At 36.2% G+C, this 6,000-nt stretch overlaps 1 pseudogene; it reads right to left on the reverse strand.

Moving 5' to 3' along the window:
* LOC149154539 (acetolactate synthase 3, chloroplastic-like) overlaps nt 1-4,858 on the reverse strand; it is a 63,092-nt pseudogene extending 58,234 nt beyond the window's left edge.
* Between the last annotated feature and the right edge of the window lie 1,142 nt (nt 4,859-6,000).

The raw sequence follows: 6,000 nt of genomic DNA on the forward strand, positions 1-6,000 counted from the left end.
TCTAGGAGTGAGCTAACCTTGTAATGAATGACCTTATTTCTAACCATAATTTCGATAGGAATCTAGTTGAAATTTTGAGTATGAGAAAATTTTGACCAAAAATCTGAGATCTTCACATGGTGGAATAATGCCCTTACAATTTTTTCCCAATTCTAAATCAACTCATATTAGAATTTTGGATTGATGAGAATTTTGACTTATTTTATTATCAAGTATATCAGCTAAATGGAAGTTTATTTATTTTTTTGGTTAAAATAAAATTTCTATTTATTAATCAAAACAAAATAGATGATATATTCTTGGTTTGCCCTTGTTGGCCATTGGGGAAACTTTCCACCATAAGTTCTTCGACATCTATACATGGTGATCAAAAGAGAGATTAAAAAGAGCTAAGTGTTTGGTCCATGGACCTTTATTGTCTAACCAAGTGACAAAAATATGTTGATAAGTAGAAAACCAAGAGAAAAAAACTAGAGAGATAGAATCAAATCATGCTTACAGAGACGAGTCACAAGGAAACACCTCTATTGGGGATTTGCCACTTCCAAGAGAGTTGTTTGAGTTAGGTGGGAGGCCAAGATGGTCTTTCATCCACTTCATGCACCAGTCCATGAATTTCAAAGATAGGTGTAGGTCATCAAACATTAGGAGAATTTCCTCAATTTCATTTTTTTTGTCGAGTGATGTCTCCATATGCCAATATAAATCCAACACGTGTTTGTACTAATGATCAATGTCAAGGACCCAAGTTGCAACTTCCCCCACTATGCCTGCATTAGATAGACAATTGTGTTCCCCTATGATATCCCTCTCATCGTTTATGAGCTCCACTTGGATATCTAGAGGCAATTGACAGTGATACAAACTAGCTAAGGATTTCGCTATATGAAGAGCATGAGAACCCCCTCTTGCTTCATAATATGTGACCCCACGATGTCATGTTGCATGTTGGCGTGGCATGGTAGATGCCCAAAACCTTTGATGGTGTTGCCAAAGCGATTGATTATTAGCTAAAGCTATAAGGATGCAAGAGAAGGGAAAACTATAATAGAGCAATTAAACAAGTGGACTAGAACAAAACTAGGACTCTAAATACCAAAGACCAATTCCTTGAGAATGCTTGATGGAAAGGGTGGGGAGTTTGAAGTAAGAAGCATAGGGGTAGCCTAGAGAAAGCCCACTATGCAAACCCACACTGTGAACCCAAGAAAGGAAATAATAGGGCAGAGTGGAAATCATGACAGAGGAACCTGGATGCTTTATCGAAACCAACCACTCGGAAAATGAATGCATTACCGAGAAAAGCTCCCAAAACAAAAAAATGAATGCATTACCGAGAAAAGCTCCCAAAACAAAAAATACCAAACAAAATCATGGATGCATCTGAGGGTGTTTCAATCACAATGTGCTTAGTGCGACAATTGTAGATGAAGGAAAATACATCATTACCTACATAATAGTTTAAACTCTAAATATTTTAATCATTACCAGTTAATAATTTATTTTATGCCATGTTAATAATTTATTAAAGAAAAAAACTTTATATGCTTTGTTGTTTTTAAATGTTGGATCACATGGTAATAAGAATTAAATCGTGTATGACATTGTTTTGAGCCACCGATGGCACTAACGTGGCATTCTAGAAACAGGGATGCGTTTATTTTAATGAGTGAATATATGGTAAGTATTAAAAATCATGAGTTTATTTTAATCTGTTGAGTTTATGCTAAGTATTAAAAGAATTCATAATGATAAAAGAACCATGGTGACTGTGTTTGAAAAAAGTAAAAAGTCATGTGTTAGACACGTAATAAAATATAAAATTTAAGGTAAGTATTTATAAAATTCATGAGTTTATTTTAATGTGATTGATTTTATGGTAAGTATTAAAAGAATTCATAATGATTAAAAGAACCATGGTGATTGTATTGGGAAAAAGACAAGAAAATCCTGCCTTAGACATAATTAAATATAACAATTTAAGGTAAGTATTAAAAGAATTCATGACTAATTAAGTTTATGGTATGTTCATAATAATTAAAAGAATCATCGGCCTGGAGTATGCCGTAAAACTGCTTCTGCTTGGCTAAGAGCTCGTCTTCCTCGGACGTAAGGAAACAGGTTAACGGTCCAAGACCCAGAGGCATCTGGCAGGAGTGAAAGCCTGCTCCCTTACGGACCACCAGCGGGTTATTACAGGTGGCGTGGTTTTCCTTGATAACGGTGATGAGTCAAACCGACATTCGCGGATAGCAGCCAGAGATGGCTGTCCTCACTGTTGGTTTGACACCTGAGTTTGATAGGTTTTGCCACCTTCGAAAAAAAATAAAAAAAATAATTAAAAGAATCATAGTGATTGTGTTGGGAAAAAGCCAAAAAGTCCGGAAGACGTTATAAAACATAACAATTTAAAATATCTTGACATGAATGGAGGACTCTGCTGGACTGGGGAGAGGAGCCCTGGCTGGGAGCAAGGGGTGGCGCTGGGAGCAGGGTGGCGCTGGGAGTAGCGCTCATGCAAACCACAGTTTGTGATGTGAAAGTGTCTTTCGTTGGCCATGAATTCATAGATGGAGGACAGGGTTGATGGAGGACAGGATTGGTTGGCGAAGGCGGAATGGCATTTGATTCTGTTTCTTATTATTTTTTTTGTTTAACCCAGAGCGGAGTCGGTTGGCCATGGAGCCATAGATTTGGTTGGCCATGGATGAGTTACGGGTCTGATTTTATCAGTTGTTTTTTCTTTTGGTTTTAAATTTTGCTGTTATATTATTTTTGGTGTTTTTTTTTTTTTTTCTCAATTGAGCATGGCCATGTGAATGAGTTTGATGTGTGTCATTCTTTTTTCAGCAACACCTATCACAATGGCAACTATATCTTTAATGTCTATTTCAGAGTCTGAACCAAGAAATTCTATTTTGAAATTATTTTGAGGTGCTATATATGTGATTTTCCCTTAGTATTGGATCTATGTCTCTAATTGGTGCATTTATGTGACCTTCCATTTCATGCAGGTCTGGTCAATAGTCCTGCATTTTTAGTAGAAGTGCTTTATTTGCTTGCTTGAACCCTACAATTTTATCATCAACTGAATGATTCTCCAACAAATGTCATGCTGTAGACTTAGACACAACAATCATTCTATTTATGAAATGTGCCCAGGCATGTAAGATGAAGGTATGGTAGACATTCTGTTTGGTGGACAGAATTAGAGCTTGGCTGGAATGTTGCTTCTTTGTCAACAAACTAACGATGTTTCTCATTGGCAATGATTGATGTCATTCCCTTATAAACCAATCGGCATCAATGCCTTCCTCCCTACAACATGTCAAATCACAACCAAACAAGTCTCCATTCTTTTCGTGTCTTACTAGGATATTGGGTAGTTGAATATAATTTGTAGAAGAAAACAACAACATTTCAGAATAAAGTATGTACAGAATAAACCATTGCCCAGACTACATTGAAAGCCAAGTAACCAAATCTATCAATGCAAGGATCAACATTGCCAATATTTTGCAGTTTGCTCCATATAGCATTAAAAGCATATTGTCAATGTAGTCTTGTCAATGGAGCATGTTGATGTAACCTGCTGACTCTTCGAAGTGAGTTCATGATATGGCCATTTAGTACAACAGAAATGGGAAGCTGACATACTCAAGGTTAGCTCTGTAATGACCAATTTTAACTTCTTTCTTGACCTGTTGATGACAAGCTTCTATGCTGCATCATCTATTCCTTTTTTACCAAAAAGGTATTTTGAGGAGTCCTCTAAAGTTTCCCTAGATATTGATGTGTAACATCTAGCTTTAACGTGGAGAGAAGTGTCATTCTTGGAGGCACTTGAGAACCTTAGAATCTCATTATGCAAGAACAAAATCTGCATGCAATAAATATGTCCTTGTGTGACCAGCTTTGAGGTTAAGGTTTTTGTCATTGTGTTTGTCATAAAACTGACCTTCTTCCCTAAGATTTGAGATGCACATCTTGTTACAACTTGTACTGCTTATATGTGCTTCCATCACCAAGGGTTTTCTAAATGGTCTCTCAAAATATTGACTGCTCGTAGGCAATTGTCAGCAAGTTAAGGATGCTGCTATTTCACTTCTAAAAGATCTTGATCTATATGTTTGGCATCAATAGCTTAATCTCTAGGGCAATTTGAGCTGTTTTGGGCAGTTTGTGTGCATAAATCTGCCCCTGGATTAGCAAATCCATCATTAGTTTATACGAGGGTATAGGTGCCCCTAATCATCACCATAACTGCCACCAAAATGTGTTTGTGAAGGTCTGTCCTCAAAATCAGTCTTCAAATATAATTCAGAGCTGCCAGCAGTTCTCTTATATACATGTTCTAGGGGGACCAGGGCTGTAGTCTCTCACATGAAGTTTGTCAAGAAATGGCCCCTCATCATGATACTAGTCATCAAAACTGGTGCCCCACTAAAACATATTATGTATGGCTTTTCCCCATTCTGTTTAAGGTGCACAAATAGATAAGGGCGCATATGGTCATCAAAATTGTTCTCTTCCGGGTCAGTAGTACCTTTAGTGGATCCAACAACATTGTTTTCATGGGGAGCCAAGACATCTTGCTCTAAGGATGTTTCATCTCCATCAAGACCCTTATTATCTTCTTTTTGGCAAAGTTGTTCCATAATGTTTTGATCCAAAATCCCCTTTTGATCAGCCTCATCTACATTATAACCAGAGTCTTCAAAAGGATTATGGGCTGCCGTTGCTGCAGATTTGTGGCAAGCATATCTTCTACACTGTCTTTGTGGTGGTGTTCATATGTGTCTTCAAGTTCAACAATGTCTTTATCTCCATTATTGCTGCCATTAGAAGCAAGTTGCATTTCTAACTTAGCCTAACTAAGGAAAAGCACATAATTAATTGTGTTGGCTATTGAGCTAAAGAAACTTAGGAAAAGTAAAGTATTTAATTTAGTGATTGTGTTTTAATCTCAATTATTTATCTCATGTTAGGAAAGATCTAATATTGATCGTCAATCACATTGGAGATTAGTGTAACGACCCATTTCGAATCACGAGTAGCATAACAATATTAGCATGCATATGATAGCTACATATGCATGCATCGCAAGAACGACACTAATATACATATTTACTGATTATGAAAAATGTCCAAATATAGAATAAATGAATTAATTATCGAAAATACTAGTACCTAATTCCCAAAATATAAGGGAATTATAGGTGGAGTACTTAATGTGTGTACCACATGAAATATATATATAACCATGTTACACAAAACAAAAGGGATTATAATATATATTATTATTTATTATTAAAAGAAAAGGAATTATTATTTATCATACTAAAGGATATATATATATATATATATATATATCATGCTAACTAGAAAGGAACTATAATATATACATATTATACAACCCAAAAAAAAGAAATATGTTATAAATGCATTACTAGGGAATTATAACTCACAATTATATAAGATAAGGATAACACTGTTGACACCTATAATGCCAAGTTAATCATATTTGATGGAGTCAAGGATCACTTGATAGTAGATACCACATCCCATCAGGAAGAACACTGCATGGGATATGTAAGTGGGAGGCTATGAAAGCTTTATTTCAGAGCAAGAACGAGAATCAGAAGATGGTATTGAGAGGGAATCTTAGGGACATCAAGATGAAAGGTGGAGAGAATGTGACTTCGTATCTTACAAGGGTTCAACAAGTTCGTGGCGAGCTTAGTGCCATTGGTGATGATGTTCCAGAACTTGAGTTAGTGAGGACTGCCTTGAAGGGCTTCTTAGAGTAGTGGAAGCCATTCATCAAAGGAATAGTCTCACAGGAGAATCTTCGAGATTGGAACAACTTATGGGATGATTTCATCTAGGAGGAACTTTGGGACAAAGATCTTCATAAGAATACTAATGATGACAATCTTGCTCTTGCTAGTAAGTTGAAGAAGGGCAAAGGGAAGTTCGACAATGGCAACAAGAAAAAAG

The sequence above is a fragment of the Pinus tabuliformis genome, chromosome 9 (genome assembly GCF_031772625.1).
Source record: "Pinus tabuliformis cultivar Carrire ecotype Pingquan chromosome 9, CPIR1, whole genome shotgun sequence".
Taxonomy (NCBI): domain Eukaryota; kingdom Viridiplantae; phylum Streptophyta; class Pinopsida; order Pinales; family Pinaceae; genus Pinus; species Pinus tabuliformis.